General features: G+C 42.5%; 1 protein-coding gene across 2 annotated transcripts in view; it reads right to left on the bottom strand.

The window, feature by feature from the left end:
* Nucleotides 1-7147, bottom strand: part of LOC129823270 (divergent protein kinase domain 2A-like) — a 150641-nt gene extending 143494 nt beyond the window's left edge. For both annotated transcript variants that reach the window (XM_055882192.1, XM_055882194.1), the window contains exon 1: nucleotides 6698-7147. The gene's annotated coding sequence lies outside the window, so the exon portion shown is untranslated. The remainder of the gene's footprint in view (nucleotides 1-6697) is intronic.
* Between the last annotated feature and the right edge of the window lie 8619 nt (nucleotides 7148-15766).

Here is a 15766-nt window from a genome sequence, read left to right as displayed (position 1 = left end):
CATCATGTATGGCTACGTTACTCCTCCCATCGCTAACCACTTCACCACCTGATGTTAAACCTCATGATATCATTTAACCAAGGCAGAAGGGAACATTCTTCATTAATTCCATTGGTGAGTGAGTGAGCCATAGGGCAGAAATAAAAGAGGAAGAACTGAAATGAGAGACAGAGACAGAGACAGAGACAGAGAGAGAGAGAGAGAGAGAGAGAGAGAGAGAGACAGAGAGAGAGAGAGAGAGAGAGACAGAGAGAGATCAATGGAACACAGGAGGCATGATAAAGCAGCTGCTGTCAATCTCAATGAGAATGGATTCACTACCGCAGTCATTTTCCCCTCCGTTGTGCTACGAGAAGTGGGATGGGGACAACTACAGATGCCAAGGCCATCGACTTGGGGAGGTAATACTGTTTAAAAATCACAAAAACATTCATCAGAGAGAGAGAGGGCTCAGTCCGCTCCTCCAGCTAGACTCCCAGCGTCAGACACTGATGGATGAGGAGCCAGGAACACACACGCCTAATGGAAAATTGAGTCCTTCAAATATAAGCACCAATTAGCCACGTCCCCCAAACAAACGAAGTTCCATTCATCTCACGCTTGAACCAAGGGTGGGCGACAAAAATCATAACTCGATTTTTGTTTGTTTTTCTCTAAATAAGAGTAACTGTACAATTAAAAATGTCAAATACACTGCATTTCAAACAGTCAGCAATCATTTTATGAATTCAAGGCCTGTGAAATTATACCTAGGCTAAATATAAGCCTCTCACAACCACAGACCCAATTTTGATTTATTTATTTTATCAAAATTGTTTAACACCCCCCCCCCCATCATCACTGATCTGGCTTTCAAGTCTATGAAAATGCCCTTTTTTGTTACAAATTTAACCAGAACCATGCATAATCATCATTCATTAATAATGACTAACGTCTTGTAGCAGGCATTAGGCTATAGAAAACTAACACAGGCCTCATCAACAATCTCTCAAGCCCACGCGCTAGTGATTAGACCGCGCGCTAGTGATTAGCCCGCGCGCTAGTGATTAGCCCACGCGCTAGTGGTAATCCCACACGCTAGTGGTTAGCCCGCGCGCTAGTGGTTAGCCCGCGCGCTAGTGGTTAGCCCGCGCGCTAGTGGTTAGCCAGCTAATCTTTAAGTTGAGTCGACGTGGATGTATCTGCTAACAAGGTAGAACAGTTGAATAGTTATGAACACACCCTTCTGTCCGTCTTTGAGCAGCAGGCTAGCTAGCTAGCGGTTTGAGCAGGTTTGAGCAGCATGCTAGCTAGCTTGCGGTTTGAGCAGGTTTGAGCAGCAGGCTAGCTAGCTTGCGGTTTGAGCAGGTTTGAGCAGCAGGCTAGCTAGCTTGCGGTTTGAGCAGGTTTGAGCAGCAGGCTAGCTAGCTTGCGGTTTGAGCAGGTTTGAGCAGCAGGCTAGCTAGCTTGCGGTTTGAGCAGGTTTGAGCAGCAGGCTAGCTAGCTTGCGGTTTGAGCAGGTTTGAGCAGCAGGCTAGCTAGCTTGCGGTTTGAGCAGGTTTGAGCAGCAGGCTAGCTAGCTTGCGGTTTGAGCAGGTTTGAGCAGCAGGCTAGCTAGCTTGCGGTTTGAGCAGCTTTGAGCAGCATGCTAGCTAGCTTGCGGTTTGAGCAGGTTTGAGCAGCAGGCTAGCTAGCTTGCGGTTTGAGCAGGTTTGAGCAGCAGGCTAGCTAGCTTGCGGTTTGAGCAGGTTTGAGCAGCAGGCTAGCTAGCCTGCGGTTTGAGCAGGTTTGAGCAGCAGGCTAGCTAGCTTGCGGTTTGAGCAGGTTTGAGCAGCAGGCTAGCTAGCTTGCGGTTTGAGCAGGTTTGAGCAGCAGGCTAGCTAGCCTGTCCACTCTGTTCAGACGTTGAAGGCCTTACTTCTCAGAAGGAGAACGGGTTGCCAATTCCTTATATACACTACATTTGGAAAAATGTTCAGACCCCTTGACTTTTCCCACATTTTGTTACAGCCTTATTCTAAAATTGATTAAATCGTTTTTTCCCTCATCAATCTACACACAATACCCTATACTGACAAAAAGACAGGTTTAGAAATGTTTGTAAATGTATAAAAAAACTAAACTGAAATATCACATTTCCATAAGTATTCAGACCCTTTACTCAGGACTTTACACGTAGTCCCGTGTGGCTCAGTTGGTAGAGCATGGCGCTTGCAACGCCAGGGTTGTGGGTTCGATTCCCACGGGGGGCCAGTACAAAAAAGTATGAATGTATGTACTTGTAAGTCGCTCTGGATAAGAGCGTCTGCTAAATGACTTAAATGTAAATGTACTTTGTTGAAGAACCTTTGGCAGCGATTACAGCCTTGAGTCTTCTATTATATTTAATAAATTTGCAAAAATGTCTAAAAACCTGTTTTTGCTTTGTCATTATGGGATATTGTGTGTCGATTGATGAGGGGGGGAAAAAACGTGTATATTTAATTTTAGAATAAGGCTGTAACGTAACAAAATGTGGGAAAAAGTCCAGGGGTCTGAATACTTTCCGAATGCACCGTATATCTGTGTTTACTTTGATACAGTGTTAGGGTGTTGATTAAGATACGTCAACAGCTGGAAATGCCTGCAGATGAACGAGGCAGGGATATTGTTTACGTTTGTTTCTTAGAACTACGAGATTAGTTTCATACAGCCTCGAGGCCCCCCCCCCCGCCTAGTTCATGCATCAGACTGGCCCTTTGTAGAGTAAAACATGGATCGGACTGGCCCTTTGTAGAGTAAAACATGGATCAGACTGGCCCTTTGTAGAGTAACACATGCATCAGACTGGCCCTTTGTAGAGTAACACATGGATCAGACTGGCCCTTTGTAGAGTAAAACATGGATCAGACTGGCCCTTTGTAGAGTAAAACATGGATCGGACTGGCCCTTTGTAGAGTAACACATGCATCAGACTGGCCCTTTGTAGAGTCAAACATGGATCAGACTGGCCCTTTGTAGAGTAAAACATGTATCAGACTGGCCCTTTGTAGAGTAAAACATGGATCAGACTGGCCCTTTGTAGAGTAAAACATGGATCAGACTGGCCCTTTGTAGAGTAAAACATGGATCGGACTGGCCCTTTGTAGAGTAAAACATGGATCAGACTGGCCCTTTGTAGAGTAAAACATGTATCAGACTGGCCCTTTGTAGAGTAAAACATGGATCAGACTGGCCCTTTGTAGAGTAAAACATGGATCAGACTGGCCCTTTGTAGAGTAAAACATGGATCAGACTGGCCCTTTGTAGAGTAAAACATGGATCAGACTGGCCCTTTGTAGAGTAAAACATGGATCAGACTGGCCCTTTGTAGAGTAAAACATGGATCAGACTGGCCCTTTGTAGAGTAAAACATGGATCAGACTGGCCCTTTGTAGAGTAAAACATGGATCAGACTGGCCCTTTGTAGAGTAAAACATGGATCAGACTGGCCCTTTGTAGAGTAAAACATGGATCAGACTGGCCCTTTGTAGAGTAAAACATGGATCGTACTGGCCCTTTGTAGAGTAAAACATGGATCAGACTGGCTCTTTGTAGAGTAAAACATGGATCAGACTGGCTCTTTGTAGAGTAACACATGGATCGGACTGGCCCTTTGTAGAGTAAAACATGGATCAGACTGGCCCTTTGTAGAGTAAAACATGGATCAGACTGGCTCTTTGTAGAGTAACACATGGATCAGACTGGCCCTTTGTAGAGTAAAACATGTATCAGACTGGTACACAATCTGTCATTACAGAATATCTGCGTCTGACAAAAGAGTATTACGCAGCTTTAGTTAATACAGTATAAAATAAGGGACTTAACGTCTTCTGGAAAGATAATCAACATGGATTCCCCAGGTAATACATTACATAGGGAATGACTTATGCTATTTAAATCTCTCTGTAGAACGGACATGCATTACGTCCCGTCATGTCAAGCTCATATTTTCGCCAAGTTACTGTGGAACATGGAAGAAACGTAAACAGTAACAAACTCAACTTGTCCAGGGAAAGTGTTTAAAAATTAACCTATTCTGAGTTGTACCCAATGTGGGGGGGAGAAAGAAAGCATTATATATAGCCATAATATGACATTCGAAATGTCTCTATTCATTTGAAACTTTTGAGAGTGTAATGCTTACTACTCAGTTTTTATTACCCATTTCACTTGATTTAAAATAATGTTTCCCATGTCATAAAAGCCCCATAAATTGAATTGAGAGTGCGAGAGAGAGTTGAGAGAGCGACGGAGTGAGAGAGAGACAGGGAGTGAGAGAGAGACAGAGTGAGAGAGTGACGGGGAGTGAGAGAGTGACGGGGAGTGAGAGAGTGACGGGGAGTGAGAGAGAGACGGGGAGTGAGAGAGAGACAGGGAGTGAGATAGCGACAGGGCGTGAGAGAGCGACAGGGCGTGAGAGAGCGACAGGGCGTGAGAGAGCGACAGGGAGTGAGAGAGCGACAGGGAGTGAGAGAGTTAGTGAGAGAGAATATAGTTGACTGGCCAGTTAGCTGTGGCTATTTAAACAAATCTGAACCCTGCACCTAAACGCCTGGATCAATCGACAACACAATTAAGCGAATAAACCAATGAAAATGCCTGGATCAATCGACAACACAATTAAGCGAATAAACCAATGAAAATGTCAAGTGAACTGAACCTTCCCTTTGAAGTCCACCACTAGATGCCCAGCATGAGGATCAGATACCCACTTGATTAAATCGGCACGATTACAGATTATATTCTCTGAGTCCCCATACACTAAATACCCAGGGGTCTTACTGTATTTCCAGTATCACCAAAGTGAAGACTGGCAATTCGTTTTATTGTGACCAGCCACAACAGTGCAGTGACTATGTAATTTGGTATATGCATGGACACACACCACGGCCAACTATCATCGATAGCTCAGTACTTCAAAAGCATCAGATTATGAAACGTGTGGTTTAATAAAATCTAAAACATTATCAAAAATGTACAATAAATAAAGTTTCACTGATTCACAATGGCAGAACTTTAACAATTCCCAGATGCTGTAAATAACCTGCTATGATTTGTTTTTAGGTTTTTCCACTTTTCTGGTCAGCAATGCTCTCATTCATTAACAGTCAACAACACAAAAAGCCCTCTATTAGTGTCCCTCACTGTTGTGGAAGAATTGTTAGTTCTCTAGTCACTGAGCTGTGAATCTCTGAATACAGCTGAATATAATGCACTTTATTTTGTATATTATTAATTATTTAACCTTTCACTAGGCGAGTCAATTAAGAATAAATTCTTATTTACAATGACGGCCTACCCCGGGCCAAACCCGGACGTCGCTGGGCCAATTGTGCGCAGCACTATGCGACTCCCAATCACGACCGTTTGTGACACATCCCGGATACCCACAGCATCTCATTTTCATCTTCCTTCCTAACAGGAAATTTTAAATAAGTTTACACTCACTTTTTTGATTTAGTCTAAGAAACTATTAAAGAAGACATCATTGATATGCATGCACATTTGTTGATATTGACACTTTTTTCAAAGCAAGATTTTTTTTCTGTCTGATTTTCAAAGTGAGATTTTTTTTCTCTTTGATTGGTGCCCACATGCAATCACGAACACACACACACTTTAAAAGATTAATATCGCTCGATCGAATTGGAGGTTGACTCACTGGAATCCAGTTACGTCAAGCGCCTAAAAACTGCGCCAAGAAATCCGAAACCATTTTGCCTGGCTGTCTGTTCCTGCTTGCAACGCAACGCCTGGCTGTCTGTTCCTGCTTGCAACGCACGCCTGGCTGTCTGTTCCTGCTTGCAACGCACGCCTGGCTGTCTGTTCCTGCTTGCAACGCACGCCTGGCTGTCTCTCAATAGAACCTTCTTAGATAACCTCCACATTGTAGTTACAATGACCATAGTATCAACAGTTGACATGTCGTAGATTAATATTACGAGGCAGCTGGATAACAGAGTTAGTTATATAAATATTGTCTTAATTGCTAATTGACTGAAAGCCCTTTGGAGTATTTAACTCCAACATTTCAGGATAAGGACAACAACAAAAAGCTTACTTTGGAAGTTATTGTTGACTCAAGATGAGATGAGCCTAGTAAACAGTCAAGCCTACTGTCAAATGTCACCGGAAAACACGATTGTTCTACTGTACACAACACGTGTTAAATAATGTTGTTAGGTGCCACCAGACGCAACTGGTTAGTTAGTCTACCCATTTCCTTACCCCGCATCTAGTTTCACCTGACCATTCATATTGAGAGTTAACCATTTGTACATCGTTACAACACTGTATATAGACATAATGACATTTGTAATGTCTTTATTCTTTTGAAACTTCTGTATGTGTAATGTTTACTGTTAATTTTTCTTGTTTATTCCACTTTTGTATATTATCTACCTCACTTGCTTTGGCAATGTTAACACATGTTTCCCATGCCAATAAAGCCCCTTGAATTGAGTAGCCAAGTCGCAAACTGGCTTATCCTACCTTACCGCAATATCTGTAGAAGAGGTCTTACTTAGATAAAGCATCTTAGCCAATTCATATTTTAGCCGATTAACGTAAACTCCTTGAGTCTAGTCGGTTAACGTTATATACTGCTCAAACTAGATACCTTGAAACAGTCCACTTGACAATGGCTAGGTCAAAAGTATTGTTTTGAAAAAGACTGGGTAAAAGCTGTGAAACAAACCTGTATGACTTTCTTCTTGTTCTCGGTGTGTGAGCGGTAGATCGCTTAGCGTTCAGTTTAGATACTCGCTCCACGGAGGTCGTTACTTTGTATTACCGACGATAACGACTACAAGAAGATGATGTGTATGCCATTGACAATATACATCCTTACTAGAGAATACTTTCAACGAGCTACCCATTCCAAGCGTGCATCCATTGGAGCTAGCCAGTTAGCCTGCTAGCTAGTGAAAGTAACAGTTGTGATGTCGGCTTTTAACCATTCGTCTAACAGGATCTTTCCGATTTTGCCGCCGCGGTCCTTTTTCACCAAATGTAATATCTGCAGTTAGCGACATTTCGTGCTTTAGTATCCATTTTTATCCGGTTTCGGCGTGTAGCTCCGTAGAAGAACAATATTCTATTCCCGTGTCTGTCTCTCTCTCTCTCTCACTCCTCTCCAACATCTCCACAATAGATTCCGTTCGGACTTTTTCAACACCAAACGTTACTGTTTACGACAGTCGTCGTCGATTTACGACACTGGTTGCTAAGCGAATACTCAAAAGTTGTCTCCGCTGCAGCTTTGCCACAATAGCCAACTTTTCCTATATTTGTAAACTTTGAGCTGCCTTGAGGATAGTTCTTTTTTTCTTCCAAAAATCAATGTTTTTTTGACTGTGCTTTACTTTATGAAATAAATTACACTATGGCAATTTTGAGCTTTAACAAGTCGCAGCTCTGTCAAGGGTTTATCTCTTTGTCTTCTGAAGAGGCAATTATTTTTGGGGTTGCGAATAATAATTTGGTTGACGTTATGATACTACATATGTGTATATATCCATTCTTAAAACATAATGTGTTCCTTTATCTGTTTTTTTTAATGTTACCAATATAAAGTGTTGCAAAGCAGTTCTCCTCTAGCTGTGGTCTACTGCAGAGACAGCATCATAATGTGGACATAATGTGACTGACAGTCGGATACATAGAGTTGAGTTGTATGGGGCAATGTTGCGGTAATGTATGTGTCTTTCTGCTCGCTGCATTCCTTGACAGTGTGACAGCTGTGGCAGGGCATGTAGCTGCCCGATGATGCATGAAACTGGGCCAGAATCAGGAGTGGCAAAGGCAGAGTTGGACAGGATCCTAGATGAGGGAGGAAGGGGCCATCCTGCAGAAAGAGTAACATCTGTGGAGAGAACCAGGGGGATTCCAGAGAGAACCAGGGGGATACAGAGAGAACCAGGGGAATGCAGAGAGAACCAGGGGGATGCAGAGAGAACCAGGGGGATACAGAGAGAACCAGGGGAATGCAGAGAGAACCAGGGGGATGTAGAGAGAACCAGGGGGATACAGAGAGAACCAGGGGGATACAGAGAGAACCAGGGGGATGCAGAGAGAACCAGGGGATGTAGAGAGAACCAGGGGAATGCAGAGAGAACCAGGGAATGTAGAGAGAACCAGGGGAATGCAGAGAGAACCAGGGGGATTCCAGAGAGAACCAGGGGGATACAGAGAGAACCAGGGGGATGCAGAGAGAACCAGGGGGATACCAGAGAGAACCAGGGGGTATGCAGAGAGAACCAGGGGGATACAGAGAGAACCAGGGGGATTCCAGAGAGAACCGGGGGGATGCAGAGAGAACCAGGGGGATTCCAGAGAGAACCAGGGGAATGCAGAGAGAACCAGGGGGATGTAGAGAGAACCAGGGGATTCCAGAGAGAACCAGGGGGATACAGAGAGAACCAGGGGGATGCAGAGAGAACCAGGGGGATGTAGAGAGAACCAGGGGGATACAGAGAGAACCAGGGGGATGCAGAGAGAACCAGGGGGATACAGAGAGAACCAGGGGGATACAGAGAGAACCAGGGGGATACAGAGAGAACCAGGGGGATAAAGAGAGAACCAGGGGAATACAGAGAGAACCAGGGGGATGCAGAGAGAACCAGGGGGATACAGAGAGAACCAGGGGGATGTAGAGAGAACCAGGGGGATGTAGAGAGAACCAGGGGAATGTAGAGAGAACCAGGGGAATGTAGAGAGAACCAGGGGGATACAGAGAGAACCAGGGGGATGCAGAGAGAACCAGGGGGATACAGAGAGAACCAGGGGGATGTAGAGAGAACCAGGGGAATGTAGAGAGAACCAGGGGGATACAGAGAGAACCAGGGGGATGCATAGAGAACCAGGGGAATGTAGAGAGAACCAGGGGGATGTAGAGAGGCCCAGGGGGATACAGAGAGGCCCAGGGGGATACAGAGAGGCCCAGGGGGATACAGAGAGAACCAGGGGGATTCCAGAGAGAACCAGGGGGATGCAGAGAGGCCCAGGGGGATGCAGAGAGAACCAGGGGGGTGCAGAGAGAACCAGGGGGATGCAGAGAGAACCAGGGGGATGCAGAGAGAACCAGGGGGATGCAGAGAGAACCAGGGGGGATGCAGAGAGAACCAGGGGAATGCAGAGAGAACCAGGGGGGATGCAGAGAGAACCAGGGGGATACAGAGAGAACCAGGGGGATGCAGAGAGAACCAGGGGGATTCAGAGAGAACCAGGGGGATACAGAGAGAACCAGGGGGATGCAGAGAGAACCAGGGGGATACAGAGAGAACCAGGGGGATTCCAGAGAGAACCGGGGGGATGCAGAGAGAACCAGGGGGATTCCAGAGAGAACCAGGGGAATGCAGAGAGAACCAGGGGGATTCCAGAGAGAACCAGGGGGATGCAGAGAGGCCCAGGGGGGATGCAGAGAGAACCAGGGGAATACAGAGAGAACCAGGGGGATACAGAGAGAACCAGGGGGATGCAGAGAGAACCAGGGGGATACAGAGAGAACCAGGGGGGTGCAGAGAGAACCAGGGGGGATGCAGAGAGAACCAGGGGGGATGCAGAGAGAACCAGGGGGATACAGAGAGAACCAGGGGAATGCAGAGAACCAGTTTAGAGAACCAGTTTTTTTATCTCCAGTTTAATTGTGTTGAAATTGTGATTAGAGATATTGAACTAATCAGGGTTTTGTACCCAGCTGAACTTCTGGAGATGTGGGTGACTGGGTGTAGAAATGATCCATACCATTTTCACAGGCCACGCTATATACCCAGGGTTTAATGTAGTGGAGTAGCCGAGGCCTATGGGAGGTGGAACACAATGGGAATATAACACATTTCTATGGAAATCAAGGACAAGCAATACATTTATTGATTATAAATGTACTGCTTATTTATTTAGTTCCTTCAAAAAAAAAATCCCTTTAACGCATATATGGTTTGTTTTTTTGTGATTCTTTGTTTCTTTGGTAATTATCCATGTTTCACATTCTGAATTTGTATTAAATCTTAATTTAAGTATTCTTGAACAAAGCTGTCGTAGTGCACTACGTGTGGTGTGAATGTACTAATTATTCACAGCGTCTCATCAACATTATCAACAGCGTAGAACACAGAACTGTCCCAGATAGAGCAGCAGCATGAGATTCACGTCGCATTACTTTGTATTTACCGCCATCTAGCGGAGTCATCGCGATACTACTTGAGGGTGCGGAATGTACGCTACCATTGACAGCTGATATAATTCTGGTTTTGTGTTTGTGTTTGTCTGTGAGACTAATTCATCCAACACAGTTTCATGTGAATCTACAAACACGTGATCTGAACTGGCAACGTTACATGCAATATTACATGTTAATTATACTGAACAAAAATATAAACGCAATATGCAACGATTTCAACGATTTTACTGAGTTACAGTTCATATAAGGAAATCAGTGAATTGAAATACATTCATTAGGCCCTAATCTATAGATTTCACATGATTGAGCAGAGTAAATACATTCAGTAGGCCCTAATCTATGGATTTCACATGATTGAGAAGAGTAAATACATTCATTAGGCCCTAATCTATGGATTTCACATGATTGAGCAGAGTAAATACATTCATTAGGCCCTAATCTATGGATTTCACATGATTGAGCAGAGTAAATACATTCATTAGGCCCTAATCTATGGATTTCACATGATTGAGCAGAGTAAATACATTCATTAGGCCCTAATCTATGGATTTCACATGATTGAGCAGAGTAAATACATTCATTAGGCCCTAATCTATGGATTTCACATGAGTGAGCAGAGTAAATACATTCATTAGGCCCTAATCTATGGATTTCACATGATTGAGCAGAGTAAATACATTCATTAGGCCCTAATCTATAGATTTCACATGATTGAGCAGAGTAAATACATTCATTAGGCCCTAATCTATGGATTTCACATGATTGAGCAGAGTAAATACATTCATTAGGCCCTAATCTATGGATTTCACATGATTGAGCAGAGTAAATACATTCAGTAGGCCCTAATCTATGGATTTCACATGATTGAGCAGAGTAAATACATTCATTAGGCCCTAATCTATGGATTTCACATGATTGAGAAGAGTAAATACATTCATTAGGCCCTAATCTATAGATTTCACATGATTGAGCAGAGTAAATACATTCATTAGGCCCTAATCTATAGATTTCACATGATTGAGCAGAGTAAATACATTCATTAGGCCCTAATCTATGGATTTCACATGATTGAGCAGAGTAAATACATTCATTAGGCCCTAATCTATAGATTTCACATGATTGAGCAGAGTAAATACATTCATTAGGAACTAATCTATAGATTTCACATGATTGAGCAGAGTAAATACATTCATTAGGCCCTAATCTATAGATTTCACATGATTGAGCAGAGTAAATACATTCATTAGGCCCTAATCTATGGATTTCACATGATTGAGCAGAGTAAATACATTCATTAGGCCCTAATCTATGGATTTCACATGACTGAGCAGAGTAAATACATTCATTAGGCCCTAATCTATGGATTTCACATGATTGAGCAGAGTAAATACATTCATTAGGCCCTAATCTATAGATTTCACATGATTGAGCAGAGTAAATACATTCATTAGGCCCTAATCTATGGATTTCACATGATTGAGCAGAGTAAATACATTCATTAGGCCCTAATCTATAGATTTCACATGATTTAGCAGAGTAAATACATTCATTAGGCCCTAATCTATGGATTTCACATGATTGAGCAGAGTAAATACATTCATTAGGCCCTAATCTATAGATTTCACATGATTGAGCAGAGTAAATACATTCATTAGGCCCTAATCTATAGATTTCACATGATTGAGCAGAGTAAATACATTCATTAGGCCCTAATCTATAGATTTCACATGATTGAGCAGAGTAAATACATTCATTAGGCCCTAATCTATGGATTTCACATGATTGAGCAGAGTAAATACATTCATTAGGCCCTAATCTATGGATTTCACATGACTGAGCAGAGTAAATACATTCATTAGGCCCTAATCTATGGATTTCACATGACTGAGCAGAGTAAATACATTCATTAGGCCCTAATCTATGGATTTCACATGACTGAGCAGAGTAAATGCATTTGTGCACAACATTTGAGAGAAATAAGCTTTATGTGAGTATGGAACATTTCTGGGATATTTTATTTCAGCTCATGAAACATACATGTACACATGTTTACACTTTGTGTTTATATCTTTGTTTAGTATATAACTTCATTTTTTATTTAATGCTCCACACATGACATATTTCTAACACCCCCCCCCCCCCCCCCCCCCCACTGCTGCCCTTCTCTTGGAGATGTGTTCTTTTGGAGATGTGTTCTTTTGGAGATGTGTTCTCTATGTGATGTGTTCTCTATATGATGTGTTCTCTATGTGATGTGTTCTCTAGGTGATGTGTTCTCTAGGTGATGTGTTCTCTTGGAGGTGTGTTCTTTTGGAGATGTGTTCTCTATGTGATGTGTTCTCTAGGTGATGTGTTCTCTAGGTGATGTGTTCTCTAGGTGATGTGTTCTCTAGATGATGTGCTCTCTAGGTGATGTGTTCTCTAGGTGATGTGTTCTCTATGTGATGTGTTCTCTAGGTGATGTGTTCTCTAGGTGATGTGTTCTCTGGGTGATGTGTTCTCTAGGTGATGTGTTCTCTAGGTGATGTGTTCTCTAGGTGATGTGTTCTCTAGGTGATGTGTTCTCTATGTGATGTGTTCTCTATGTGATGTGTTCTCTAGGTGATGTGTTCTCTAGGTGATGTGTTCTCTAGGTGATCTGTTCTCTAGGTGATGTGTTCTCTATGTGATGTGTTCTCTAGGTGATGTGTTCTCTAAATGATGTGTTCTCTGGGTGATGTGTTCTCTAAATGATGTGTTCTCTAGGTGATGTGTTCTCTAGGTGATGTGTTCTCTAGGTGATGTGTTCTCTAGGTGATGTGTTCTTTAGGTGATGTGTTCTCTAGGTGATGTGTTCTCTAGGTGATGGGTTCTCTATGTGATGTGTTCTCTAGGTGATGTGTTCTCTATATGATGTGTTCTATATGTGATGTGTTCTCTAGGTGACGTGTTCTCTATGTGATGTGTTCTATATGTGATGTGTTCTCTCGGTGATGTGTTCTCTAGGTGATGTGTTCTCTATGTGATGTGTTCTCTAAATGATGTGTTCTCTATATGCTGATTTCTCTAAATGATGTGTTCTCTAGGTGATGTGTTCTCTAGGTGATGTGTTCTCTAGGTGATGTGTTCTCTATATGATGTGTTCTCTATGTGATCTGTTCTCTAGGTGATGTGTTCTCTAGGTGATGTGTTCTCTTGGAGATGTGTTCTTTTGGAGATGTGTTCTCTATGTGATGTGTTCTCTAGGTGATGTGTTCTCTAGGTGATGTGTTCTCTAGGTGATGTGTTCTCTAGATGATGTGTTCTCTAGGTGATGTGTTCTCTAGGTGATGTGTTCTCTATGTGATGTGTTCTCTAGGTGATGTGTTCTCTAGGTGATGTGTTCTCTGGGTGATGTGTTCTCTAGGTGATGTGTTCTCTAGGTGATGTGTTCTCTATGTGATGTGTTCTCTAGGTGATGTGTTCTCTATGTGATGTGTTCTCTATGTGATGTGTTCTCTATATGATGTGTTCTCTATGTGATGTGTTCTCTAGGTGATGTGTTCTCTAGGTGATCTGTTCTCTAGGTGATGTGTTCTCTATGTGATGTGTTCTCTAGGTGATGTGTTCTCTAAATGATGTGTTCTCTGGGTGATGTGTTCTCTAAATGATGTGTTCTCTAGGTGATGTGTTCTCTAGGTGACGTGTTCTCTATGTGATGTGTTCTCTATATGATGTGTTCTCTATATGATGTGTTCTCTAGGTGATGTGTTCTCTAGGTGATGTGTTCTCTAGGTGATGTGTTCTCTAGGTGATGTGTTCTTTAGGTGATGTGTTCTCTAGGTGATGTGTTCTCTGGGTGATGGGTTCTCTATGTGATGTGTTCTCTAGGTGATGTGTTCTCTATATGATGTGTTCTAAATGTGATGTGTTCTCTAGGTGACGTGTTCTCTATGTGATGTGTTCTATATGTGATGTGTTCTCTCGGTGATGTGTTCTCTAGGTGATGTGTTCTCTATGTGATGTGTTCTCTAAATGATGTGTTCTCTATATGCTGATTTCTCTAAATTATGTGTTCTCTAGGTGACGTGTTCTCTAGGTGATGTGTTCTCTAGGTGATGTGTTCTCTAGGTGATGTGTTCTCTATATGATGTGTTCTCTATGTGATGTGTTCTATATGTGATGTGTTCTCTAGGTGACGTGTTCTCTATGTGATGTGTTCTATATGTGATGTATTCTCTCGGTGATGTGTTCTCTAGGTGATGTGTTCTCTATGTGATGTGTTCTCTAAACGATGTGTTCTCTATATGCTGATTTCTCTAAATTATGTGTTATCTAGGTGATGTGTTCTCTAGGTGATGTGTTCTCTAGGTGATGTGTTCTCTAAATGATGTGTTCTCTAGGTGATGTGTTCTCTAGTGATGTGTTCTCTAAATGATGTTTTCTCTAGGTGATGTGTGCTCTAGGTGATGTGTGCTCTATGTGATGTGTTCTCTATATGATGTGTTCTCTAGGTGATGTGTTCTCTAAATGATGTGTTCTCCAGGTGATGTGTTCTCTATGTGATGTGTTCTCTAGGTGATGTGTTCTCTAGGTGATGTGTTCTCCAGGTGATGTGTTCTCCAGGTGATGTGTTCTCTAGGTGATGTGTTCTCTAAGTGATGTGTTCTCTAGGTGATGTGTTCTCTAGGTGATGTGTTCTCTGGGTGATGTGTTATATATGTGATGTGTTTTCTAGGTGATGTGTTCTCTAGGTGATGTGTTCTCTAAATGATGTGTTCTCTATATGATGTGTTCTCTAAATGGTGCGTTCTCTATATGATGTGTTCTCTGGGTGATGTGTTCTCTAGGTGATGTGTCCTCTAAATGATGTGTTCTGTAGGTGATGTGTTCTCTAGGTGATGTGTTCTCTATGTGATGTGTTCTCTAAATGATGTGTTCTCTAGGTGACGTGTTCTCTAAATGATGTGTTCTGTAGGTGATGTGTTCTCTAGGTGATGTGTTCTCTAAATGATGTGTTCTCTAAATGATGTGTTCTCTAGGTGATGTGTCCTCTAAATGATGTGTTCTCTAGGTGACGTGTTCTCTAGGTGATGTGTTCTCTAAATGATGTGTTCTCTAAATGATGTGTTCTCTATATGATGTGTTCTCTAAATGGTGCGTTCTCTATATGATGTGTTCTCTGGGTGATGTGTTCTCTAGGTGATGTGTCCTCTAAATGATGTGTTCTGTAGGTGATGTGTTCTCTAGGTGATGTGTTCTCTATGTGACGTGTTCTCTAAATGATGTGTTCTCTAGGTGACGTGTTCTCTAAATGATGTGTTCTGTAGGTGATGTGTTCTCTAGGTGATGTGTTCTCTAAATGATGTGTTCTCTAAAAAATGTGTTCTCTAGGTGATGTGTCCTCTAAATGATGTGTTCTCTAGGTGACGTGTTCTCTATGTGATGTGTTCTCTAAGTGATGTGTTCTCCAGGTGATGTGTTCTCTAGGTGATGTGTTCTCTGGGTGATGTGTTATATATGTGATGTGTTCTCTAGGTGATGTGTTCTCTAAATGATGTGTTCTCTATGTGATGTGTTCTCTATGTGATGTGTTCTCTAGGTGATGTGTTCTGTAGGTGATGTGTT

The sequence above is a fragment of the Salvelinus fontinalis genome, chromosome 25, assembly GCF_029448725.1.
Source record: "Salvelinus fontinalis isolate EN_2023a chromosome 25, ASM2944872v1, whole genome shotgun sequence".
Taxonomy (NCBI): Eukaryota; Metazoa; Chordata; class Actinopteri; order Salmoniformes; family Salmonidae; genus Salvelinus; species Salvelinus fontinalis.
Note: the sequence above shows the minus strand (reverse complement) of the source record. Positions and strands in the feature narration are given on the sequence as shown.